General features: G+C 44.6%; 1 long non-coding RNA gene across 3 annotated transcripts in view; it reads right to left on the bottom strand.

The window, feature by feature from the left end:
• Window positions 1-14,182, bottom strand: part of LOC111836910 (uncharacterized) — a 56,568-nt gene extending 42,386 nt beyond the window's left edge. The window contains exons 1-3 of one of the 3 annotated variants that reach the window (XR_011984817.1): window positions 13,804-14,182; window positions 11,275-11,355; window positions 9,679-9,838 (exon numbers count right to left, since the gene is read on the bottom strand). This is a non-coding gene — a long non-coding RNA (uncharacterized lncRNA). The remainder of the gene's footprint in view (window positions 1-9,678; window positions 9,839-11,274; window positions 11,356-13,803) is intronic. The other 2 variants (XR_002836514.2, XR_011984818.1) reach the window with 2 other exon arrangements.
• Window positions 14,183-27,687: the final 13,505 nt, after the last annotated feature.

The following is a 27,687-nucleotide window of genomic DNA, read 5'->3' as shown; positions in this document are numbered from 1 at the left end:
CATGCTATGACAATATGAACAGGTGAAACCGATTAAGCAAATTCCTTTTGGATTGGCCTCCAAAAACAAATCAGGTATTGACTGAAAGCCTTCTGGGAGACTCCTTATCAACACACCAATGTCTCCCCCCAAGTGGCTGGAAGATGGATAGATAGATCTACGTGTTTGTAGGGGGTTGTTTAAACTAAGTTTTTACCTGTTACTAAGTCAACAGTTTACTGAGTTTTCTGGGAATTGCTTGCCAGTATTCATATGATAAGGACAATAAAGCTACCATTAAACTGATCAGATTTATTACGATATTGTGTCATATATGGGATATGTAAAATTAAACAAACAAACAAATACATTTTTGTATAGCGCATTATCACAACATTACATCGTCTCAAAACACTTTACAGCATCCCCACCCAAAGCCCCCAGTGAGTAAGCCATAGGCGACAGGAAGAAACCTTGGGAGGGACCAGACTCAAAGGGGGAGCCCATCCTCCAGGGGCCGGCAGGGAGAGTCAGATACAGTAAAATTTCAGACACAAACGGCGAGCAGGGGGGAGATGACAAGCCGGTGCCACCACTCCCTCCAATCGCCAGGCAGCCAGAAGGCAGGGAGCGGGTCATACATAGAAGATGACACAGGCAGAACGGTGAGCTGGATGCACGGACGTCATTGGTAGAGGCGACGTCACATGTTGCAGGATGTGCTGGACATCTTGATAGATTGAGGTAAATGGTAAATGGACTGCATTTATATAGCGCTTTCTACTCCTACGAGTACTCAAAGCGCTTTACAATTTATGCCTCACATTCACCCATCCACACACACATTCATACACCGGTGGCAGAGGCTGCCATGCAAGGCACCAACCTGCACACCGGGAGCAATTTGGGGTTCAGTGTCTTGCTCAAGGACACTTTGATGGGGTCAGGAGGAACCAGGGCTCGAACCTGCAACCTTCCAGTTGCCGAACGATAGCACTACCTCCTGTGCCACCATCCCTCCAGGCAGCTCCCCCCAGGAGAAGTAGGGGAAATAAAATATGCAATTAGCCAAAGTAGGGAAGACTATAGGCAGTGCTAAGAGTTAGGTGAGTGCAATATGAAGTGCAATGTGCAAGCTCCGGCAGATATGGCTATGGCAGCATAAGTAGGAGGGAGAGGCAAGTGGGAATGCAGGCATGGGGAGTCCCTGAAATGACAGCACTCCAATCCCACAAGAGATTGTGAAGCTAGAGTGACAGCACTGTCAATTCAGTTTATCCAAAGCCAATGGCACCGATCCCCACCCAGCTCTACACCTCACACTATAGGTCTAACTGGGAGTGAGGAGTTAGCTAGAGCTAGAACAAGTGTCCCTATAAGCTAAACTAAACAGGTGTGTTTTTAGTCTAGACTTGAATATTGAGAGTGAGCCTGAAACCCGCACATCAGGTTAAAGACAAATTAAAGACACCCCAATCAGTCTCTAGGTATGAATTAAATTTTGGCATTGTTGAAAGTTTTCTGAAAGTGGACTATTCTTTTGAGTGAAGCCCTTACACAGCACTAAGGTTCCAGAAAGGTGTCGCATCTTGGAATTAGTCAGTTTAAAAACCAACCTGGACGGTATTCTATACACGTCCTTCAGAACATATCGGCAAGCTGCAAAATTAATGAGCCAAAATATAATCCTGTAAATGAAAATACAAACGCAGATGTTGAGTGGTGCGTCCGCACACCCACTTGTGATCGCCCTCGTCTCCATTTGGACTGCAGGGTGCACCTGTGCACTTCTGCATATTTCTTGCACGATTACCGCCTTACTCTTATTCATTTGTATTACTTGTAATACTCCTGGCAATGGAAGCCAGGTTTACTTCTTCCTCAAACGTCTCTCATTCTCCGCCAAGCCAAGCAGGCAGGACGCCACCATGGATTGAGGAAAGATCAAGAGACGGATGTGTATGTAATTGCAATTATATGCCATTTTTTATTGCCGTATGCCGGAATGGGTACATGGCAATCGCTACTGCAACCTCGACATTTCCATGACCTCCGTGTTGGTTTTCTCATTGGACGACAGCGATATTCTTCCCTACGGACACCCAAACGAACGAACGCAGCAACTTTTGTCTCTCAAGGCAACAGCATTCGATTTCATAACCAAGACATGAAGCCAGCTGGCAACAGCCAATTGTTACAGGTACAGATTAAATTTCATATTTTAATTTGACCAAATTATATGAATATTAATTTGTTTAAATATAATGATAATAAAAACCCAGTGCTGGTTCGCCTTCAAACTGGAAGCAGTTCTAGTTTGGCTCATCCTTAAGATGTAAGAACCATACATCATTAAATGAATGAATAAATAAATACATAAACAGAAAATGCAGTTATGTAACTCGCCTGTTAATTTTCTGTCCGTCCACCTGGTTTGGCAGAGGTTTGGGAACTCATTATTTGTGAAAATATAAATCAACAATAATGTTAGGATGGGAGTTCCAGCATTTTAAGTATACACTGAAAACAGTAATCATAACTCAGGGTTAAGTGAGCACACCGCCTTTGCTCGCTCGGATTGGGGATACGCGGTAGACACCGATCTGGCTGGGAAAGTGAGGTTCAGGAAAGCTCAAAAATAAACCCATCCTACCAACAGTAGTTCCTTCTTTTCCCGGATATGTCGTTCAGCCACGAGTTGCCAGCTCCAGAGCTCGCCTCTGAAGAGACACGGCATCCATTATAAACCATTAAAGTCAGGCCACCCCTGCTTCCCTATCCCACTTTGGACCTTATCCCGCTAAGCACCTTCAAATTCCTCTCGTCAGGCAACCTCAAAGAAGCCACTTTCACTTCAGGCCTCAGTCTATCCTACATCAAATAACCGAGGATAGTTCAGCCGAGCATAGCTCCGCTAACTCACTGACTGTTTGTAAGGACACATGTGCACCAGGAAGGGCATTTTCATTGTGGGTGCAGCCCTCAATGGAGATGATGCTCATGTTGTACCCCTTTTTTGCTTACACAGTACCATAAGGTTGTCAGAGGGTGGGCTACTGATTGTTTTAGATTTACTTTGTCAAGTAGTTTCTGAGAAAATGTCTTTTTTTCAATAATGGATTTTCAGCGACAATATGTAAATACATTGAACTGAGCTTAAATTAACTAGCATGAAACTACAGCAAGTCATTTTAGGAAAACCCAACAGCGAGCAAATAAATGAATGTAATAACTGTCTCTTGAAATGTGCTGCAAATTAAGTGTTAATGTAAATGTCCCTGACATTAGAGTTAAGTTCAATCCAGTCCGGAGCTGTCTGCACCTTTCCAGTCCCCCACGCTAGTTGTCCTCATAAATCGGACTCGGTCGTGGCTCCAGATGTTTTTGTAGCACTCTTCCAGGTCAGAACCCCCAAGGTCAGCATAGGGCGTTGGGTTCATGAGTTGTGGAAGTTCCCCATGGGGATGGAGGTTGGGGGAGGTCTGTCTGGGGGTGCAACAGGTTGCATCTAGGTAACAACTCCCTTTTTTTGGGGGGGGAAGGGTGCCCACTGTGTCGGTTAAAAGTGAACCGAAGCTCGGACAGACTGGGGTTTTCAAGCCCTTGCTGAGGGACCTCCATGCTCCAAGTTTCAGGATGTGTACAGAATACAGGGACTGCACAGGGGCAGAGGATCTTCACGCCGGCCAAACACTGCATTCACTGTCCACAAATGAGCAAGGCCTGCCTTCATCTGAACAGCACCAAGTGTCTGAAGCTGAAGTTCGGCACCAATACGGTGGACACGTTGGTTTTTAGGGTTCAGTGTATTTTTCCTGTTTGTCTCTGTCATTCTCTCTAGGGAAGGTGGGTAGGAATGAGCTTTAATCAGAGAACCCAAGGATGCGCCCAGCAGGGCTATGGAGCTGCACAACATCGTAATGCCCAAAAGTGCAACTGAAGGCATGAAATGACCCAGGCAGGGAAGGGGAAAGGTGTTCATGGAAACAAGGTCAGACTCCATATTTAAGTAACATTATTAAGTACAGCGTCCTCATGGCTGCATTTTGTGCTGTTATGGGATTTTAAATATATATTTATATTAGGTGTTCCTAACAGCTAAAAATGCTAATGAGTTATACTATAAAGCCCAAGAGACCCCAAATAAATGGTTTTATGGCATTAAAATTTTAAAAGATATGCAAGTATTTTAATGCGTTTTATATTAATGGGCTTTCATAACACACCATTTACAATATACATTAGTAGGCAAAATTTCAGGAATTGTGATTTTGGGGGTGGGTTATAGCCCAGTGAGTCATCTGTGCCTATGTCCAGAAGCTTTTGGGTTCTAAGCCGGCAGAGTATTCACATGACTTTTGGGTTCTCGCACCTCCAACTGCTCCAGAGGTACTGGGTGCAATTAAATGAAGTAATACTTTATTTGTCATTGCTGGTTGATCAGAGACACTGTCACTCTAATCCTTGCTTTGGACAAAAGCATCTACTAAATAAATAAATGCATGAAAATCTGCTGTGTGTTAAGCAAGTTGTGTAACTCTCTATTCTAACTATAGAGCGTGTGATTTGAAAAAAAATTCATGTCTATTAGGATTCATCAGAAGTTAACTTTTCTTAAATTCATTAAAGCATCTTGAATAATTTCACGATTTAACAAGCATTTCTCATCGATGGAATTTTAGCTGCTAACAGTGGAAACAATATTTTAAGAACGTTTCCTGTTGACGTGTGAATAATGTGCCGGGTACCAGCTTTTCCCATGACATTTAGAGGTTAATTTGCATCAGGTCATGACTGCGAACTGATGGAGAGGCCCAGAAACAGAATCCGCCATCTTGCCGCGTCTTGTTGACAAACATGATTGATACGCCTCTTCAGGAGTCTTCAGGCTGGTCAGACCTGAAGAGTGTCACATGTCAGTCACAGCATCAAATGCAAACAATTACGATCCACTTTGTAGGTTAACGCCTCTATATTCCACATCTAGTCAGATCTCGATCATTTGCAATTAAAAAAGACTGCATATTCTATTTCTAGATCATTCACTGTAAACCTTTATACATTTTTCAGCAAGCCCTTTCTCTTGTATATGAAGGCAGTGTTTCCCAATCCGGTCCTCAGGGACCGGATTGGTCCATGTTTTTGCTCCCTCCCAGCTCCCTGCCAGACAGTCCACATTTTTGCTCCCTACTGGGAACTGGGAGAGAGCAAAACGTGGACTGTCTGGGGGTCCCTGAGGACCCGGTCGGGAAACACTGCAGTTAGGCAACTGGAGCATTAGCTATTACATGAATGAGGCCTGAGAGCCTGGGGTAGGTTTTACAACGTGCACTTTAAAAGATCCTGTTTATCTCCGTGCAGCGCCGGACCGTTTTGCTGTCATTGATGTGTTAGCGCCCAGGCAGGTCATAAATCAGCCAGACAGAGTTACGGTGATGCTGGCCTTTGATGCGGGTTCACCGTTCGGCCAGGAAGGGAAGGAGGAAGTGGAGATTTTTCACGGATTACTGCCCGGTGCCGCCCTTTGAGCTGGCCCTCTAACATTCCCAAAATGGCTCTGGCCAATCAATCATGGCACTTGTGCTCCCTCCAAGCGCACCGGGGTCTTTATGCAAGTCGCAGTCACAATCCCTGGAACAGAATTGGCCGTGCTAAAATGCCACTTTGACCTATTAAAGTCCCCAGACTGTAGGGAAGCTCCCTGACCCCCCCCCCCACCTATACCTTGGCCCCCTCCATCATACGGCTCACGGATACGTCATTTATCTCACTGATAAATAGTTATATCTAGCTGTGTGCTGATACTAACATACCACAAATATAAGCTGGCATTTTACATATGTAGCGTTCACAAAGCCAAAAAGATATTCCAAAATCCTTAGTATTTACTGACAAACAGGCTAATAATTTATGCAAATGGAAATATAATTCTAAATGCATTATTTCATAGCTATTCAAAAATACTTTAAAACAATTCCAACGTAACAAAACAGAAAAATTACACTAAAACCAGCATGAAATTACCCGAACAAAGAGTTTCGGAGCAGATCTCTACCGCACTGAACTATAACTCTCTCCCACAGTCATCATTTCTGCTAACAAGTGTAAATTGTAAACGCCATGCTCTGTAAGACCATTGATATAAAATGCATTAAAATACAAATGCATATTTTAATTTTTTATTATTTTTTAATTTTGTGCTTCTTCAATAATGTTATTGTTATGAGAGCATTATTTAGTCATGTAACATGGCCATGTGTTATGCATTACCCATATCAGTAACTCCAGCAAATAAAGAAATGAATACAATTTATAAAGATTATTATTATTATTATTATTATTATTATTATTATTATTATTACAATGTAGTTGTGGAGATTATCCAGTACTGTGAGCCATTGCTAAACACAAATCACATAAAAACAAACATTATTGTTCTTAAAGTTGCCGTCCTGCTCTATGACTCACTGGCTGTAATTAGAAGGCTGCTTGTTCAAATCCCAGAGTTGGCAGAGTGATGTTATCAGTGGGGGCTCCAGCAAGCCCCCTAACCCCTAACTGCTCTATGAATCTCATTCACTGCTATGTTACCATCGGAGGATTTCATCTTTTCGGTGCCATTTCTCGACGTATATCGCACAGCAGGTAAGCAGCCTTACTTGTGGCCTTGTGGTAACATCGGGCTGTTTTACTTTCCGTGAGCTGCTGCTGGATTTGATGCTTCTTAATGGCTTACATTAGACATGTTCGCTGCCATCTCAGGCTATGAGCAGCCAGTACAGGCTTCTTCCCCATTCCATTTTTCCTCCCAGTTACCAGTGTACCGATTCTTGTTATTTCTAAGTATGCATTTACTTTTCCGGGGGGAATATGCACACACACTTTAAAAGCCATTTAATTTATTTCAAAACATGTCCCAGTTAAACCCTGTAACCCCATTTAGTCACTAACAGCAATCCGACTGCTAGCGCTGGTTAATTACTCATTACGGGCTGCACAAGCATGCAAAATGACTTTTAAAGCTCAAGTAGAATAGCAGGCGTCGGACTGACTGTGCAGCTTAGCGAGGGACCCCCTACCCCCCCCCAAAAAAAGGCCTGACAGCTGACAGGAGTGTCTGCTTGTACGAGAGAAGGAGGTGGCCGGTAGCAGGACCCCTGCCTCCCCAAAACACGGTTCCGGCCAAAGGAGCCAGCCTGCAGAGTAAATTCACACATGGCTCTCTGCACATACTCTGCCCAGAGCACCGCAATAATAATAAAAGTACTTTTATTGTACTTTTTATTATATTTTTTTTCATTATCAAAGCCCATGAGTTTTGTGAAGGAGATATAACCTCAAGCTGCACATGCAGAAAATCAATCAGTGCAACACTTTACACATGGCGAGTAAGCAAGTAAAAGTTACGACTATTTTTATTGCATATGTACTGTATGGTAGCACTTGTGCTTGATCCTTGGATGATGATGATAATAATCATAATCATGCCATCATCATCATCATCATCATCCATCATCGTCAAAATTATGGCAAATGCTAAGTCTATAATTTGATAATTAACATTGAATTTTTGGTACAGCTACTATTTACAGTATCAGTATATTGACCCACACTTGTTTGCCTGTATGAATAATTACCGTAATAACCAAAATACAGTAACAAGCAAAATATTTGTGTGTTCGTTCACTTTTTTAAATGGAGATGAACAGGACGAGTGGGTATATTAAAAATTGATGGTTGGATGGATGGAGTTCATCTATATTACACTGTCCTTCGTGCTTTGGCTTAATTTTTCCCATTTACACTTTCGACGTCATCACTCCAAATATCGCCCAGCATTCTTGCACATTTAAATCAGCCTTTCATAAATGCGCGTAAAGACATTAATAAGGTTATTATATGAAATAATAAGGTTATTATGAGTGGGATTCTAACGACGAGGAAAAATCTTCCTTGAATACACTACAATATAATTATATACTGTAGGCACTGCCTTTTTTAGTTCCCCATATAATTTCATTTTAGTTTATATGAGATTAGAATAAATAAACGTTAATTCAAATGTATTTTTACATTTTCACACTTTTCTCCCCAAAAAGTACAACGTTAGTTCCAGGGGAGAAACCAGCGAGATTACAGTTTCTTTAATGTATACTTTCCTTCTGTTTAAGCGCCTAATCCAGCTTCATTTGTCCGTCTGATTCACCGTGCCGTGCATTTCATTCAATACGTCCCCGATTTGCATAGAACTGGCAGCCACTTATGTGATCTTTCCGTGAGAAGCCGCACGGATTGCCTGTGAATGATGAGATTTTAAATTGGAATACATTCGCAAAGAGAATGAACCCTTTAAAGTTCATTTATTTCATATAGATATGTTACTTAAAGGTACTGAAAGGTTTTTATTTTTTGATTCGCCTATCGAATCTAACGATTTCTGCCGCTCCGGCTTTACCTGCGTTCAATTTTAAAGGGCTTCAGTGTGACTCGATCTGAATATAGAGTGTCATTACCTCTGTTCCCCTTACAGCAAATTGGTGGCTAAGTCCCTTCTCCAGATGAAATGAAGGCGCCCAGAGCGATTGCGTACACTGGAAATTGCATGCTTTTATTCAGCCGCGCCAAGAAGTAATAAAATATAAATATCAATACGACGGTATATATCTTCTCCAGATATAACATGCTAAAAATAGCGGGGGGTATTACTGGGGACAAGTGTGAGGATAAGGCGCTTCCCGGACGGCCGAGCGGACGCCGCCGCGCACGTATTATTAAGGAGGCGGGAATGACGATTTAATCGTTTTGCACGCGCTTTTTGTAAAGGATGAATAAACAAGTGCATTTTAAGTGGCTGGGGGTGTCAGAATAGAAAGCCCCCTTATGGGTTAAATATTGCATTCTCATTTAGTTGTAGCGACATAGTGCATGCATATGAGCGTGATTAGGCTGGGTTCAGGTGTCCCGGCCAGTGCGCTTCTCCAAGTTTGTTCTCTGCTACTTTTGGGCCACGTTGCTCCTCAAATGAACCTAGAGATGAAGCTCTGGTCCCAAGCTGCTTTTGTGCTTGGGATGCATTTCAATGTAAGTCATTAATTAATACTTAAATGAGAAAAGGCCGGGGGTGGGGCGGGGGGGTTGCTGTTCCGTAATCCCGAGAAAGGAAGAAGAGGCGAAGGTGAGGGCTGGAGTTAAAGACGCTAAGCCCCCCCCGCACGTGGAGACCGATTAGGGTGTCAGACAAACAAATCGATATCGACAATAACAGCAAGTGGGTGCAAGAGGCGGCCCCCACCCTCCCACACCTGATAATTGCTTTCGTCTGTCAACAAACTGGTGCTGCCATCGTACACAATCTCAGCACCCCCCCCCCCTCCCCCCCCCATGGCGACAGGCGGTTATCTCATCTCACTACGGGGGAAATATCATGTTTAACACCACAGCAAACTGGAAATCAGCACTGATCTGAGGGAGTGTCTATCTCCATTGTACAGGCGTGGGGTTTACAGAGGAGTCTGGAACATAGTGTGTGTGGGGGTGGGGGGGTTGGGGCGTAGCTGATCTGGGGGTGTTGCTCCTGAGGTGTTAACTAATCTCCAGTGGCCAGTCTGGGGGTAGCTCCCTCTAATTGCCCCCCCCCCCCCCACCTCGATTTCAGGATGGGGTGGGCGGGCCCCTCCGGCCTCCCTGGAGGATCCTCACCTTCATTATCGCTCCTTATTGTCAAAGCCTCGCCCAGCCAAACAGCCCCGCCGTCATGCCGGCCTGCTCTTCCCCATTCCTCCTCCTCTTCCTCCTTCACTGGGCCTTCGGTTTTAATGACGGACCGCCAGCCAGAGCTGCCGTCCTCAGACGCTCGTTTCTGGTTAATTAAATCGCGGCATGAGTTTATGGGGGGGGGGGGGCACTTTTGCCCATAATTAACTGCTTTTTTTTTTTTTTGGTGTGTTTTTTTTCTCCTCAACAGAGTGGAGCTGTTAAAACTATTCAGGGGTGTCAGAGAGAACAGCAGTGAGGAAACACGGGGGGAAATGTTAGAGGTTGGGGTCAAGTGGTGGCAGGGCAAGTGGGGGCGGTTAGGGATTAGGGCACAGGAAGAACAAGGGGTACGGACTACATCTCCTTCCTGGTTAGGGGTCACTTCATACCCCCAGTGCTGAAAAAGCCTCCTTTTGTGCAATCTCTCTGTACAGCAGATGTATCTGGCCCCCCAGGCTAGCTGAATATCAGCACAGGTATGCTGTACACCCAAGATTCCTTCATCGTAGTGGTGGTGGTAGTGGTGGGGGGGGGGGGGGGGTCGGGAATCACGAAAGTAAACTGTAGTTATTCCGCCACGCAGCAGGAGATCACTGGAATGCTTCACTCCGCTGTTGATATAATACCGGCATATTCCCACCCCCCCCTGCTGCCCACCTCCGCCCCCCCGCAGCAGCTGAACACAGTGGATAATAAAATATCGTGACCTTTACTTTTCATGTGTGCCAATAATCACTGTCTAGAGCTGAATTAGAGACAAGGGAGGCACGCCGAAGCCAGAGTTGCAGAGTGAATGCGCTGATCTTAGCCGAACCGCTTCAGACATCAATAAACGAATAAAGATTCCGGTGACATAAAAAAAAAAACTTGTCTTTCTATCTGGGTCGCTGCTCACTGACCCTTGGGGGAGGCAGCTAAGTCAAGGCCTTTCGGTAAAAAACACAGAACGAATGCATCTAGGAGTGAGCCGTGTATCACTCTGGCTTAAACGGCCCGTAAGTGGATGGTGTACATAGAGGAAGGAGTCAGCACATTGTCTGGAGTAGGTATTAATAAATCGTATCACGCTATATTTAGTCATCCAGTGAGACTGTGTTGGGAAGCAGGGAGACAGTTAATCACAAAAGCAAACACACACCATGAAACTTGATATACAGGCTTGATGATACATCTCCAGGTGGAGGAGAAGGATACACAAAGCGCAGAGAAAAGACGATGAAGACTGCGCGTCGGACGATGAGCAGAAAATCATGTGTGTTTTTAGAGAGACACTGGCAGTAAATCAGGTAACAGAAGGACTGTAACGTGAGAGTTGGGGGGGGGGAGCAGATTGATGACCGCCACAGTTCCCAGACCTCCTGGTCTTCCCAACCACGCTGTCCAGTCAACTGTCAAACCACCCCCCCCCCCCCCACGGCTCCCACTGGGACAGCTGCACAGGTATCCCACTGAAAGAGCCCTCTGTTCTGGTAGATACCATGACGGGGACTGGAGAGTAAAACGAAGAACGGTAACGGAAACCCCAGCAAGTAGACTCACCCTAACAGGGCGGCAGGCCCCCGTATCCATCACGGTGTAGGACGTGGGGATCCCTCCTGACCCCACTCTGGGACGACTGAGCTAGCAAGCGACAGGGAACGGACGCACTGTCAGCAAAACTTTCACATGGAATGAAGCGTTTGTTTTCTGCTGCCGCGGAACAGCCCTTCAAGTCATCAAGAAAACATTACAATGTACAATATATACGATGTCAACACTAAGCATTACTCATCAAAATATACATAACATTAAAACTGAAAGCAGACAATTATTATCATGCATTGCACAGGGTGACTTGGAAATTATTTTCTGATGTAATCCCCGGGGTTTAATATTCCGTTGTTACCCTAATGATCCAATTCCTTCAAACAGAGCGAAAAACCTTTTCCTTTCTGCTTATTAAGCTCGTTCTCCGCTGTGTCAGTAAACAAACCCAAACCTGCCTCCCCCCCCCCAGACCTTGCCAAAATAAGAGTTTGTTTTGTTTACCCTAAAACAGAGAAACAATAATGTCGTACGATGTAAACAGAGCAAATCAGCCACGTCTTGATTGTTTGGTGCTGAAACAGGCCTCCGGAGAACCAGCAGCAGAGTCAGAGGCTGTGATTTCGGCTAAAGTGGGACCTGGTGGTGCCAAGCCCTGCTCTGGGACCCTGGGCCACACTAACGTGTCAGAAAACACTCCATCAGTTAGGTAAGCACAGCAAGCCAGTCTGCCCAGAAGACAGGAGGGATTCCCCTCTTTCCCACCCTAAAATGAGGTGATATCTATGGCAGCGGTTACCTGGCTGCAGGGTGGGGGTCATCGTCACCCTCCTTAAATAACTCTGTCATCCACACTCCACATGTTATTAATACACACACAGCTCCTTGAACTCAAGCTATCTAAACAATTATAAACATTCATATTTTGTATTGGCGTTAAGCACCAGTTGGAAGAAGGGCTGGTTTGGGTGTTAATTTAAAAAGCGATTAACCTCGCATGGTGCTCCGACACCTCAAACAGGCAATCAGCCTCTTGACGTGTGCAATTTAACCATTATCAGTATTGAGATGCCCTTAGCTGATTCCATTAGGTGGGATGACCAGACATAAGTGGCAGATATCGGAATAGAGCAGATCCCGTCGAGCAGAACTCTTGAAACTTTTCCTAATTTGTTGGTCAACTTATGTCCACGGGTGCCTGTGGCAAAGCGACACCATGACAGATAAACTCAACACCAGTTATATGAGAGGAAAGAGAGGAAAAAGACTGCTTTGTGCAGAAGCGGCTACATTTATTCACTAGTGTGAAAATATACGAGAGTAAAAATACAGTAAGTCCTTTTAACTACAAGTCCTAAAATACTCATATATGTAGTTTTTTTTTACTACACATATTCACTACACCTAAAAACAGAAATAAGACTACATTCACTACTCCACAGAATTTTTAAATTCTTCTGGAATATTATTCTAAATATTTTTAGTGAAGAGGAACTTTGTTTTTAACCTGTGTACTGAGAACATTTTGTCGAATTAATTCAGTTCACCCCGATTAACAAACAAAAGCACTGTTTCCAGTCGTTTCGTTCCTAGCACCTTGTTTTAGAAGCTTTACAGCCGAATAAAGCGGTATATAAAGAAGCTCCGTATCTGAGCCACATCCCCTTTACACTTAAGCGAAAGGCAGCTTTACCATTACGCCTTAACCTATTATCGCTAAGTATCTCTGAGCTGCCGCGTTCCGGCTCTCGACCCCCAGCTAAACAGGGCTCCTTTCGGCAGCGGCACCGTCATCAGCTACGTTAGTATTAGCATATTAGCACTTAGGATGTAATTGGCTCTACTGAGTGTCTGTAACTTGGTGTAGAACAGGCGTAGAACATACAACGCATTTCAGGTTCTCCCATCCTATATATGTCCATGGATACAATTTACCCAGAATGTACACCAAGACACATATATATATATATATATATATATATATATATATATATATATATATATATATATATATATATATATATGTGTGTGTGTGTGTGTGTGTGTGTGTATACACGTTTGTTTGTTTATTGATTCATCATTGTGATGTACTTTACTCAGCAAAGTAGTGCCATAAGAAACATAAACACCCTATTACGATGTTCACGTTTTAATTAAATACGTATAAATCTTTTTCAGTGCAGAATAATATTCCCAGCAAGTCTTCTGATTGAATTAATCTGCCCCCCCCTCCCCTCCAATCATCAGCGGCTATGTAAAGGTCAGATGCACTAATGCCTTATCAGTAATTCGCCAATGCTAGTTATTAAGGCTAGCTGGGGGGGAGGGGAGGTTAAGGTGGATTTGTTGCCTGCGGACATGTTAAACATGACCCACACAGGGGCTGCACTGGGGCTCGCCAGCCGCGCATCCGGCGCAGTAATCAGCTGGGGAGAGCCTTTAATAAAATTTGAATGACTCCCAGAGCTTCCCCTAGGATTCTCCCCCTGACCACATTGGAAATAATAACTGCCCCCACCCCCAACCTAACCCCCACGCACTTACCGCCGAGGGGGACGACAATCGGCGTCTCGTCGAGCGGCCGCGGAAACCCCGGTCTTCTCGGGGCCAGTGGAGGGGCTTCCGGGCGTAAACGTTAACGGTGGCCGGTCCCTAAAGGGCTATCCCGCCCGAAGGTGGGCGCCAGCTTTTCGGCGTGGGGTCTGCCGGGGAAAGGGGCTGAGGTGGGGGAGGGCTTGGGCTCAATCTGCCCCCGCGCGTTCCCTTTTTGAAGGGGAGTTCCCCCTGATTAGCCACACTTTTGCTTGGGGTGCAGTCTCCCCAGGGCGGACGCAGGTTTTAAGTCCATCAGAGGGGTCTCAGCTGCCAGTGTGTCGATGAATTACACACTATAAAAAGGTGTTGACAGGAGCAGCTGGACATCGGGGAGTGATAAAAGGGGCAGGAAATTCATTGAGAACTCGGACAGACCGGGGCGCCTGGGGTGCAGCTGGACGGAGGGAAAAGCTGCCATCTGCTGGAGATTCGGTGGTACTGCTTTACTGCGATCCCAGTTGAAGACTTTAACAGCAGCCATACCCGTGTTTGGGAAAAACCCAGAACGGACCATAGTTGTATTTGAGGAATTTTTCCCAAATACACGACTGTGAAATTCCTATTTCAGTGAGACTATAAACACTGATTACACCTGTGATAATTTAATTTACGTCAATAAAACCAGAACAGAGCAATTTGTGGGGACAGCCAGAGCAATGGAGAGAAGGGCCACATCAGCAGGCTGACTCAGGGGGTAGTAATGATGGACTGATCTAGGACTCGTGCTGGATATACCCAAGAATCATGTTGTCAGTATATGACACAGAAAATGCTGCTACACACACAAAATGTGCAGCACTGAAAACCGTCTCTTGGACTCACCAAGATACCTTCCCCAGGAAAATGAGCACGCACTAGAACAGGCACAACGCACTAGAACAGGCACAACGCACAAGAACGAATGTACACGGGCTCCATTAAATGAATTATAGATGAACGAGCAGACGTGGATTTAACGTTTTAGGGGACTGTCGTTTCCAATGCTGTCCCGAGGTCAGAGAAGGTTCTGCAAGTGTGATTTCTCTATCTGTCCTATTAACGAGTTGCCTGAGGTGCAAATTTAAGCTTAATCGGTGTCACTTAACTAAAACGGTTCTTGAAATAGAGACAAGTCCTCATAATTTTACTGCTCCTTAAAACAGATAATTATAAATGTAAAAACAGTAATGAAGTACCAGCATTATTCTTGTTGGTCTTTAATATATGTTCTTTACTGACTTACCAGTTATCGAATAACAGTTACAGGACGGCAGCCATAAATGCTCTAATGCCCTGGTAAGACTGGTGAGACGGATACATGAACGCAGACAGGCTCCATCTTTACAGCACAACGCTCTATGGCGACATCTGTCTAACACTACAGGGAGATCAAATGTCACGCCACGGCGCCTTCACAGCCACGCCACGCTGCTCACGCCAGCCGCAGGAGCGTGCTATGGCCTGCAGGGGGCAGCAGTGAAGGGACAGGCCCGTAAGCGTGTCTGCAAACAAACCTCCGGCCGAGCTGGGAAGCAGGCCTCGGCGCCGCCATCTTTGACACTAGACGGTACTTAATTAGCTTCCATCAGCTAAGCTCTGCTGGGAGAACGGAATGACTGATTAATTAAAGACAGAATTATGCTCCGGTACAGCAACTGATGACACTGAATATATAGCAGAGGCCTGTCTTTATTTATATGTAACCCGCACCGTAGATTTGTACAGCCGTGCTGTAGGGTGTAGTATTAATACATGTTCCTATTTACTGCAGCTATCTATGCTTAATTTTAGGAGTCATATCGAACCTAATAAATTAATGTATAATTAATCATACGGCATTAAAATTCCAGACTTAAACACCACATATGATAAGGACAGCGGCTATTCCTTTGTATGAGGGTGGATAAACGAGGATGAAGACGACGTTTTATTTGGCATTGGAAGGATTTTTCTCTGAACAATGTCTCTGAATTAATTTAGGTCAACTTCCACTCTGGGAATGTTAGGGCTTTTCAAAAAATGTGTTATGTAATTTTTTTTTAACTCCGTATTGTTGGAATGACTGATTAAAGTTTCCAGTCCCAGTAAAATATGATTGAACTCGGTCATTTACTTAATGGAGCTGGATTTTCTTCCTGAAACGCCTTATTGTTTCAGCTGGGCGCTTCTCATATTAGCCCATTGGTCAGATGTTGTCACACGTCTCTGAAAAATCTATTTCTATTGGGTGTTGGAAATCCCAACAGCAGCTTGTGTTTTGATTGGCCATATGTAGACCACTGGGCACATAAAGGTCCCTCGTCTCATTGAACCATTGTGGAATCCACCCTCTTGAAGGTACAAAAAATTCATTGGAATATTTTAAATAAATGAATTTCCCCCATGCATCGCCTATCCCTTCATGTGTCATATTTATTTTTATGAATAACATTTTTTTTGCACAGGACTGGTTGCCGTTAATGGTCCAAACTGATGACCCTGTTAGCACTAGGAATGTATTAAATGTGTCAAAACACACAAAGGTTGAAATCAAGGAGCCAGATTTTAATAGTACTTTTACACTATATCAGTTCTGTTTGCCTCCCCGCACATGGCAGTTTTGGTGTCTCCTTAGAGATAAAAGGTCAGTATCACTGACCTTGTTTGACGGCAAACTGGACCAGCCAACAGCCACAGAAATCAAATTAGGAAGGATTTCATTAGAAATACTGTGCTTCTGCATTACCTCCAATCCCACCTCCTTTCTGCAGGCAACCTAATGTTTATTCTTTCTGCTGGGTGCATATTCACAGCGCTGTGAGTGCAGATGTGCAGGTTATCCACCGCAGATTTCGAGGCAGGATGGAGTCGAACGGGAGTCCAGCATGTAAGCGGCGTCCAATCAATCACAGCGACGCAATTAGGTAATAAAAACAGACGTGGAGTCAGCTGATTCTCCTGAAGGTCAAAGTTCATGACTGGCCTCAGGAAGACTGGCAGTGATTGTGAATGAGTCTTTGTCATAAGCATGCAGTGCACATTGCAGTGACATATGGTGTGATGCAAAAGCATGAAGTTCTCAAAGAAAAAGATGTCTAAATGATGTTCATGTTGGCATAAAACTATGATTTTATGTCAAAGTCTGTTACCTGAGACTTTCCGGAACCTCTCCTAAAGTCACCCCGGTATTTGCAGTAACCGTCAAATACAGCCAAGTATTTGTTGACTGAAATTATGTTTGGCTAATTAATATCTCTTCAAATTACTTTAACTAATTAAGTGAGATTATGGTGAAATACATGATAACACATGGAATGGCTGAGGAGAGGTTTGGGAACTGAAGTGGTGTTCATCTAGCCATCCAACTAGATATCAGTAACCTTTTGGAGAACAAAAGAAATGTGTGTTACTTTTCTTTTTGTTTTTCTTAATTTGCACATGTTCTAATGTTAAATTGCGTTTTTTTCTGAGAAAAATACACTTTATACCCAGATAAACAGTTTTAAACATTTTCTGTGATTGCCTAAAACTTTTTCACACAAAGTGGCTGTTTGGAAACTTACAAATTTCAGTTGCTTTTCCAGAAAAAAAGCCTGATGTTTCAGGGTAACAGGATACATGCCCTACCTACACAGAGCTGTTAATCAAACCCCACTCCCACAACCCTGATCCGACGCCGTGGATAAACCTTCCTGATAACATCTCGATTGCTCATGTAGGTACTACCGATAAAGCTGTTCTGGACAAACCTTCCTACAGCAAGGCAGAAATTAATAACCTCTCTCTCCCTTCCGAGTCCCGCAGTTCTTAAGCACTTCTGAGTGCTCTTGTTTACTTAATTGGATTAGTTCTAATAAGTAAACAGAAGGCAATGTAGAGTCATGCCCTAATATAATATGGAAATAAAAGTAGGAAGTTGAAATGGCTAATTTCCTTGTCGGCATATTTAATGACGGAAATCTACTGGGATTAATCGCAGAGGGGCATGGGATAGACCTCGGACTAGGGAGGAAGCCTCGGGCCTTAAATACGTCGTTTGACCATTTAAAGGCAATGTGATTAAGCACTGCGAAGCAGGGCGGGGCCCAGGAGGGGGCACTGTCGTTAATTATTAAAAAGCAAGATGTGCTTATCTCAGCTCCTAAACTCTGCCGCTGATGTTTACATGCCCGTTAATCCAGATTACATTATTGCTCACCCAGGTCCCTTTTGTACTTTTCTGATTCAATAGTTCTAATTCTAATTCCCGTATCCACCATAGCTGGGAACATTTTATCGATATTCAGTGGTTACGGCTCCCGGTTAATCATCCCACTTCATTTCCCCCACCCATGACAGCGATAAACTTTCCGCTAAATCCACAATAGCGAACACAATAGAAACGCTGCAACCTTTACAAATGGGCATTCCTTTTTTTTGAGGGCTGTCGACGGTGACCTCAAAGTGGGCTAAGCGGTAGGAAAGCCGTGCTTCCCCACTGCAAACCAGCTCCGCTTTACTCAGCCAGCAAATCAACCTGGACGAATCGCAGAAGGAAGACAATCAGATGCCATAGATTCAGCTTCATACGAACTCATCCATTCGCTCAGATTCATGAATATTCACTTATTCTAAACCCACATTAAACCAGGTCCTGATAGCAACATTATTTTTCAATTCCTCTGAATTACGGCCTGAATTGATAGAATGATGACCATTCACACAAAATGCCCACAAATCACTCATTCTTTTCACTCCATTCCAAACAAAGACAGCGTTGATTCGGCTTTGGGGCACGAGGCAGGCTGGGCCTTGGGGAACTAAGGACATGGGCGATACTGTAGAACTTTTGATCATAATAAACAGTCCATGAAAAAGTTAATTGTGAAAGTCATTGGAAATTGCACCCTAATTACTACATTTCATGTTTCATTTAAATCTCTCATCAAGCCCCTCACCTCAAACGTGTATCAATCTATCGTGCCGAGTGCAGCGACTCCACTCGGGTCCTGAAGGGCTTTCGGATGGCCACGAGGTTCTCCGGATGAGAAAGGTAATCTAAATTGGTTCACTCAAGGCTACGATTAGGTGAATCGGCCAGTATGGTGGTCTCAGCTAATAGAAGCCTGCAGACGTCCTATTTCTTCAGTAGATGGCTGTTTTTTTCTGTCACAAGAAATCACAGTTTGGAAACAGCTATTTGGCAGGAAACGCTGGCGTTTTCAGAGGTGTTGCACTATTCCGGGGCCTGCTGTGGATATTGATCATACTGACACACTCTTACGTGGAAACAGATGTAGAGATGGCTGATAATGTTGCTTTTAAGAATATATGTCAACAGTCTGAATATTTCATGGGGATGTGAATAGACAAAGATTCCGAAAGGAACGCTGGATGCCAATGTCTCACGTTTAGAAACAGATCCTTGTGAAATACACCCCCCCCCCTCATAGGTACTGTATGGGCACAATTGCCGGAGCTCTGTGTCTCACCCCACATTCTTGAAAACATTCTAAAGACTTTCCAGCATGTTCTAGGAGTAGTTGGATCCCGCAGGTCAAATTGGCTAAGCAGCAGGACCAGAGAAAATGCCCAAAGCTTCAGAAATGCGTCGGTAGCCCTCAGAAAAACCTTGAGCTCCTGAGAAACCTCAGCTGGAACCGCTGCTCTAACAGGATGTGGTGGCTTTTCTCAACAGAGGGTGCCATGTTCCCAGTACGGGTTTCCCCTGTCCACAAATGCCAGACCCTCAAAACCAAACAACACAACCAGTTCCTGTCATCATATAGCCATGGTGCTGAAGAGGGACAGGGCAGACAACTCCTTCTTCCTTCTTTTCTTTTGCTCTGCCTTCCTTCCTTCCACCTTTCTCTTCCTTCCTTCCTTCTCTCTTGCTTTCGTTCTACTTTCCTTCCTTCCTTCTTTCTCTCTTGCTTTTTCTACTTTCCTTCCTTTCTTTTGTTCTGCCTTCCTTCCTTCTTTCTTTCTCTCTTGCTTTCTACTTTCATTCCTTCCTTCTTTCTCTCCTGCTTCCTACTTTCTTTCTGTCTTTCTTTCACACATGTTTGTGTATTTACACTCGGCCCTCAGAAACCTTCACACGAACCCACGGCGGGGAAGTACAGATACACAGATGTACTGGCTCTTTAATTGCAGCCATATGCAGTTTGAAAGTATTGCGTCTCCTAACGGCTCCCCGGAGAGAGAGGGGTTAATTGACGCAGCTGCTGATAACGCGATATGCATGACGCGGGTGACGGCTCTCCCAGGCGGCTGTCATTAAAGCGAGTGTTTAATGACGTGCTAAACAGGCCGTTTTTTTCCCTGCTTTTCATGCCTGGGGAGGCCAGAAACACACACACACACAGGTTTGATATTATATATTTGTGGGGACTCTCCAGTCATTTCTATGGATAACACTCTAGTCCCAACAGGATGACCTTAACCCCTACCCAGCCCTAACCATAACCATAAGTAACCAAACAAAATATGAGACTTTTGGCATTTTTAGTGTTTTGACTGCAATATTCAATTTATATCCTGATTACCCCTAGTTGAAGTTTGTCCCCACAATGTCAAAATAACAGGTTTTTATCACATTGTGGGGAAATTTGATCCATACTATGTAATATATAACCCCGCACACACACACACACACACACACAAACACTCTTCAGAAAACTTAACAGAGAGGACCTGCATTGATTAATCTGTCAGATTATCTTAAGTACTGATTTGCACAGCAAGTATGCACTTTCAAGTGGCTGCACCCCCCAGGGGGTGCAGATGGTGAGGGGGACGAGGGGACACATCCTTCCCCTGTTATATAGGGACCCCCACTTTTAAGAGGAAAAATAACAAGTACAGTAGTATCCCTAAATAGGGTTTGATACCATGATGCTTCAACTCATCAAACTATAAAACTGTGTCGACCATCACAAACTACTCACAGCATGCTGCAGGTCCCCTCGCAAGCGCATGCATCCCCATGTCTGTATACACACGCACCTATCCCCATGCCTGTGCACACACGTGCATCCCCGTGCTTGCGCACACGCACATGCATCCCCATGTCTGTATAGATACGCGCATGCACCCACATTTCTGTATACACACACGCGCGCATCCCCATGTCTGTATACACACGCATGCATCCCCCGTGCTTGTGAATACGCACAAGCGCATGCATCCCCGTGCTTGTGCACATGCGTGCATCTCCATTTCTGTATACACAAACACGCATGCATCCCCATGTCTGTATACACACACTCACATCTCCGTGCTTGTGCACATGCGCATCCCCATGTCTGTATACACACGCATGCATCCCCCGTGCTTGTGAATACGCACAAGCGCATGCATCCCCGTGCTTGTGCACATGCGTGCATCTCCATTTCTGTATACACAAACACGCATGCATCCCCATGTCTGTATACACACACGCGCATCCCCGTACTTGTGAACACGCGCGCATCTCCATGTCTGTATACACACACACGCATCCCCGTACTTGTGAACACGCATGCATTCCCATGTCTGTATACACACACGCGCATCCCCGTACTTGTGAACACGCGCGCATCTCCATGTCTGTACACATGCGCTCCCACTGCCTCCCTTTATCTCGTTTGTAGGTAGACAAAGTGCACACATCCTTAAATTGTGCTGGATGCAGTTTTGGTCACACGGACCAAAGTAGTATGCAGTACAGAAAAAAAGCAACCCAGAAAAAGGTAAGATCTGTTACATTGTTCTTTCAAATAGCAGTGAAAGCAGTGTAAGTAACCAGATATTCTATATTGGCTTAATCTATATCGAGCTGGTATAGAAATACTGTTAGATGCAAAAAACAGTTTCCCATATCTCTGATAGGCTAATATATGTTACTGCAACAAAGAAAACTACTTCATCCAAGTTTGACCTAATGTTAAATTACTGTATGCCTGTTAGAAAAAGCTATAAATCTCTGAATGTGTCCTCACCTAATATGTAGCATTACAGTATACTGGGGCTCAGTAAATTTAAACTTGCAAGAAATTATAAAGAAATCTGTTGTGTATGCTATTGCCCAATTGGCCATTTCTGGGTGATTGGCAAGTCTATACCAGATAACACTGCAACATTGTATGTATGCTGGCCAGTGTCAATCAAAATGTTTAGTACATTAAATCACGCTGAATGCCTCATGAAGTGTGGCTGGATAAGCTTCAGAGTTGAGACCTTTTGCTCACTGTTTGGCCCCCCCTCCCCCACTTCAACAATCTCTCCTGCGCTCCTGCCTGCCCGCCATAACAACATAATCATTTCTAACCTCACAGTCGCTCCATTTTCTAAAAACAAGAGAAAACAGCACCTCTGAAAACGACACTGCGATGTTTGTGGAAGGTGTCTGCTGGCTCGCGCTGTAGGTCTCCTCTCACAGTAATGTGATGTGTTTTAAGTGGACCAGTTTCTAAGTTACTCTAAGTGTGCTGGTGTGCGTCCTGCGAAGGACTGGAATCCCATTCAGGATGTCCTCCGCTCTTCCAGGAATCACTGTACACTGTACACTGCATAAGAGTTATAGAAAATGGGTAACCACCTGTCCACAGACTCAGGGTTAAAAAGAGATGAACCTAAGGAATAAAATAAATTCATAAAGATGCTTTAGGTAAAGATACATCCCACATAATAATAATAATAATGAGAGTGATGAATCATATAGATGTTTCCAGCCTGGCACAGATCTGAAGTCAGTAATTAAATTTTACCTGTATTAAAGCAGAAACTAACCTTTTTTTTAATTTGCAAAATAAAATGCTTCGAATCCACACTCAGTAAAGCGGAATGACACTCATACTGTTTGGATAATTAAGCCAAGCACTGTACCCAGAGAGGCGAATCTGTCCTGCAGTCATCGACCTGTGCGCTGGTTAAACCGTCATCAAATTAACAGCTAATTTACCACAAATTCATGCTAAAAATTCTGGCTAGGTGCAGCCGGTCAGTCACTGGTTTTCGCCCCTGTATCTGGATTACTGACAGTGAGGCCCACCAAGCTCAGCTTCTGTCCCTTTTCTTAATCATTTCCCAGGCTGCTTCTAGCTTGATCTGTCATCCTCCTCTATCCTGATTATCAGGAGACGTCAGTTTCAAAGAAACAACTTAATAGCGGAGTCAACGAATTAATTAGATGTGTTAATGAGCTAAAAGCTATACCAAATTAAATTAATGCAGTAATAGGCAGAGACAGCGAAATTAGCTTCAATTTCTGTAAATGTACACAACATCTCAGGCTGTTTAAACATTCCCATCCCCCAAAGCTAATCAAGAGCTACATTGCAATTAACTGCTTAATTACAGTACAGTCACTCTGCAGTCTGATGGCGCTGCACCATTACGTAATGGCTTTTAGGAAGGAGCGAGGCAAGGGGAGGGCAAAACAGCCTCCCCCCACGATTTTCTGGGGCTGCCTTTGGGCCAAGAGCTCCTTCAATCACCTTGGATTTGTTCTGGCCCTCCACAGCAGGCCTGCGGGCACAGCAGGCCTCCAGGAAGGGTGCCCCCAGCACCACCTAAGGCTTCTCGTTTGGGTAAAACCTCGACTCTTATCATTTTCGGTTTCTGCTGCAGATTTGACAGATGGGACCTTTCTTTGGGTGACAGAGAAACACATGGAGGCCCAGAGACACTTGACATGTACAGAAATTCACACGCAGCATCTCATTTTAAACCCATCAATATTGTCTAAATATGTCACCGTAGAAATACAGTTCGGGGAGGTCGTGTTGATAATGATTCATTTATTTCCCGTGTGCAGAACGTGTCCAGTTCGTTGGGCAGTTTGTCTGGTGAGTTTACGCCTTTATGTACCAAAAAAATGTTTAATGTCTTCTAGAATATTCCAGGCTGTCTTGTCGGTTTCCTTCCACAATTCAGAAACATGCAGTTAGGCACTCATATATCTAAACCGTCCACTTTGAGTCTGTGTGTGTGTGTGTGTGTGTGTGTGGAAGGGTATGTATCTGTACTGGGTGTCCCCTGTCCTGTGCTTCCTGGGACAGACCTTCAAACTGTATGTAAGCAGGAAGGATGACAGAGATAAAGCTGACATGTAAGTTAGAATTGGAGCTGGTTTGTGATTCAGAGCATTAATCCTGGATTTAGGGCCAAGCATGCAGTGGGATGCATGACACAGCTGTTAGTCACTCTTGCAGCCCAAACAGTCACGGGCCATTCCATGGTGGGTTGGGGGGGGGGGGGGGAATAGGGGGGAGCTTCCTCAGCTAGTCATCCAAGGGGGTTAACCACACTCATGTGTCCGTATTGTCCTGTCAGTTCCTCAGTGACTCCTGACCATGTTTCCGTGGTGACTAACAGGCAGCTCTTACCGATGATGGCAAAACCATCGGGACGGACAGGAAGGTTATCGACCGGGGAGGGGGCTGGTTTGGTGCCTGTGATTAGCTGAGCTGGTGCCCCCTCAGAAGATGGCGTCCTGCACAATTGTCCGTCTTACCCTTGCCAGCATCTGCCGCCATTACTGTCAAGCTTGTGGCTGCTGCATGACCTCTGGCCCGTTTCCTTGGCTGTAGAGTCCGTCCCGGACCGTTCGGAGGAGGCTGTTTCTCATGTCCTCACCTCAACTTCCTAGATTCTACGCAAATCTTGCGCCAAGATGGCGTGAAACCCATTACATACACGTTAGCCTTTGACGGGGCTGTTCCAGAGCACAAACATGCATCTGGAGTGCGCTTTGCCAAAGCCTGCAGGATAGAAATAAAACACTTACGAGCGCAGGCTTAAGGCCTCGAGTGGGATTCCGGGCCAAAATACAGGACAAAAAAATGATGTTGCAAATATGTACTGAAGTGATTGTTAATATTGTGAAAATCATTCATTTTAAAAGCAACCTTCATTTAGGGGTAAACAGGTTATAAACTGCATATTGCAAATGAAATTAATTGGTTTTAATTGGCATTATTATTATTGGATTGGACACTGAGGTATGGGTACAGGCTACAGGGTATGTTTATGGCCGTCACAGAATCTCACAGCCTTACAGGGGATGGGGAGAGTGCCCCCTAGCTGAAGCTCCCTGTCACACAGCAGGCCTCTTACAGGCCTTAAACATGCGTGAGCGAGCTGTGATTAACTCCGCCATCAGAGGGGACGCAGAGGGATCCTGGCGAGAAGTCCATCCTTTCTGGGTGTGGGACCATGCGAGCGTGAGGCGGGGGGGATGGGGGCTTTGTTTTTACTGTTTCCTAGAGCTCTGCTCAGCTGGGAACGAGACGTACACATAAACACCATCTGTCAGGTACAGGCGTACCTGCTAGGAGCATTTAACTAGGAGCTCCTCCCCCCCCACCCACCCCCTACACCTGTGAAGACACTCATCTTGAAGGGACACAACCGCCACCTCTTCTGGCGCCGTGCGACTCAGGGCACATCACACAAACAAAGCGGCAAACATCACACACAAAGGCACCTTCGAGACCGACTCTCCCTACTTGCAGCACATGACAGCTTCCCTTAGCCAGAACAAGGTCTCGTACAACGACGAGCCTTTCTGTTATAATACCCAGACTTTCCCTTAATCCCTCCTATATTTCCCAAGTCAGACATAAAACGTGTTAGAATATTTCAAATTGTATGTGCCATGAACGTCTCAGTAGGAATAAAGGTTTTCAACGCTGTAGTTCTCGTGTTTGTGCAAATGGTAATACGTCACCTTGGACTAGGTGTCTGTTGATGTAATCGGCCATGTCTGCTGGGGCCAAGGTGTGTCTCTCCCCTTTCAGGGCGTCACAAACTGGAAAACAGAAGTGGAGACCGAGTGCAAAAAGGCCGCTGTAAACAGTTATCCTGATGCCATATCTGTGGCTGTATTTCTACACGAGTTTAGATAGGTTTCATAACAGTACTGGGGAGGTCTAGATCATTCCCTCCTGGAAGCTTGCTGCTGTAGTTGACAACTGTGGCTCCCTAAATCCTTCAAAGCGGCGACTGCCTTCAATAGTGTGTCCGTTTTATCAAGAAAGAGCCATTGAGTAGCTTTCAAAGCCTGATCAGAGAGTCTTCAAGAGGCTACATTAGCACACATTAGTGTAAATCATACAAATGGGGCTTTGGTGGAGTGCTTTACTAAACACGAGCTACAAAGCATCACACCGATTAGCAGAGAACAAGAAGGAATCCGGGAAACCAAGTGCTCGGTGCCTGCATGACAATAGATGAGGGAAACTGTCGCAAAGCTGTAATCATCATGAAAGAGCCTTAACCACACGGGTTCCTCCATGGGAGACACTTCTGTGGAAACGTTGTCAAATTTAATGCATATTCACTGTTCAGTTTCCAAGGTTTAAAAGCATGGTTTCCTGCATAAAATCTTGCCCTGGACTGTTAAATGTGTTCTTCTTATTAAGGTATGACCCCCGTCATCTGGTTGGAAGGGTTCACAAAAAACATTCAAATTTTACACTATCACAGCCCTGGAAATACATAAACTGTTATCCCTCCAAAATAATTTCTTTTCACGGTAATCGCGATGACAGTACAAGAAATCAGAACGTCATGCATCCAGTGTGGTACCCTACATCGAACATCATGTATCCAATGTTGTAACCTACACAGAAGATCATGCATCCAGTGGGTTACATTACACAAATTATCATGTATCCAGTGTGGTACCCTACATAGAACATCATGTATCCAGTGTGGTACCCTACACAGAACACCATGTATCCAGTGTGGTACCCTACATAGAACATCATGTATCCAATGTTGTAACCTACACAGAAGATCATGCATCCAGTGGGGTACACTACACAAATTATCATGTATCCAGTGTGGTACCCTACATAGAACATCATGTATCCAGTGTGGTACCCTACACAGAACACCATGTATCCGGTGTGGTACCCTACATAGAACATCATGTATCCAATGTGGTAACCTACATGGAACACCATGCATCCAGTGTGGTACCCTACACAGAACACCATGTATCCAGTATGGTACCTTACATAGAACACCATGTATTCAATGTGGTAACCTACATAGAACACCATGTATCCAGTGGGGTACCCTACACAGAACATCATGTAAGCTTATGTTCAATATGGAATTCTACAGTGGGAGAGAGGGGCAGTTTTTTCCCAAATATTCACTGTAAGCCCCCAAAAACATGTCAAACATGTCAAAATCATGTCAAGCAGTGCCCTGGGTTTTTCCCCCCTCCTTGCTCTCCGTAACACCTCTCCTGCTTGCCTCCACTTCTGCATACAGGGATGTCGAGCAACAGGATGACTCTCCACATGAAAGTTTAATGAATAAAATTAGCTGACGGTTAGGCACATGGGACTCGCTCATTACTAATTATGTTTGGTGTCAGGTGTTACCTAAGCCTACCAGTGATATCTCTGAGACATAGAGCATTATATGCAGTGTTTTTACTGATGGTTCACTCAAGAGCACTGTTGAATCCCACCCCTACCCTCTCTGTAAAGTGCACAGTGCAAAGATGTGCAGTGAAGCTAACTGTCACCAGTAAGCTGCCCAAAGACTATTACTGCATATGTATGCTGTGATGGACTGGCATTCTGTGTGGCGTGTCCCCCAGCCCTGTGCCCTGCGCTGTTCTCCCTGATCAGGATAAGCAGTTGGAGGATGAACAGATGCTTTTATCTTGTTCTACTTTATATTACTCATCCATATCTTATCCAGTACAGGGAGCTAGTGAGCCTGAGCCCAGATAAAACAAGGAGGGGATACATGGGAAGGGGGCACACAGGGAAGAGGATACACAAGGAGAGGGCACATAGGAAGGGGGTACACAGCAGAGCATGTGAGCGGAGCGTGAGCGAGGAGCGGAGTGGTTGGAATTTAGTCAGAGTGCAGAGCGTTTTTTTTAAT

The sequence above is a fragment of the Paramormyrops kingsleyae genome, chromosome 22, assembly GCF_048594095.1.
Source record: "Paramormyrops kingsleyae isolate MSU_618 chromosome 22, PKINGS_0.4, whole genome shotgun sequence".
NCBI lineage: Eukaryota > Metazoa > Chordata > Actinopteri > Osteoglossiformes > Mormyridae > Paramormyrops > Paramormyrops kingsleyae.
This window is presented reverse-complemented; position numbering and strand designations above follow the sequence as displayed.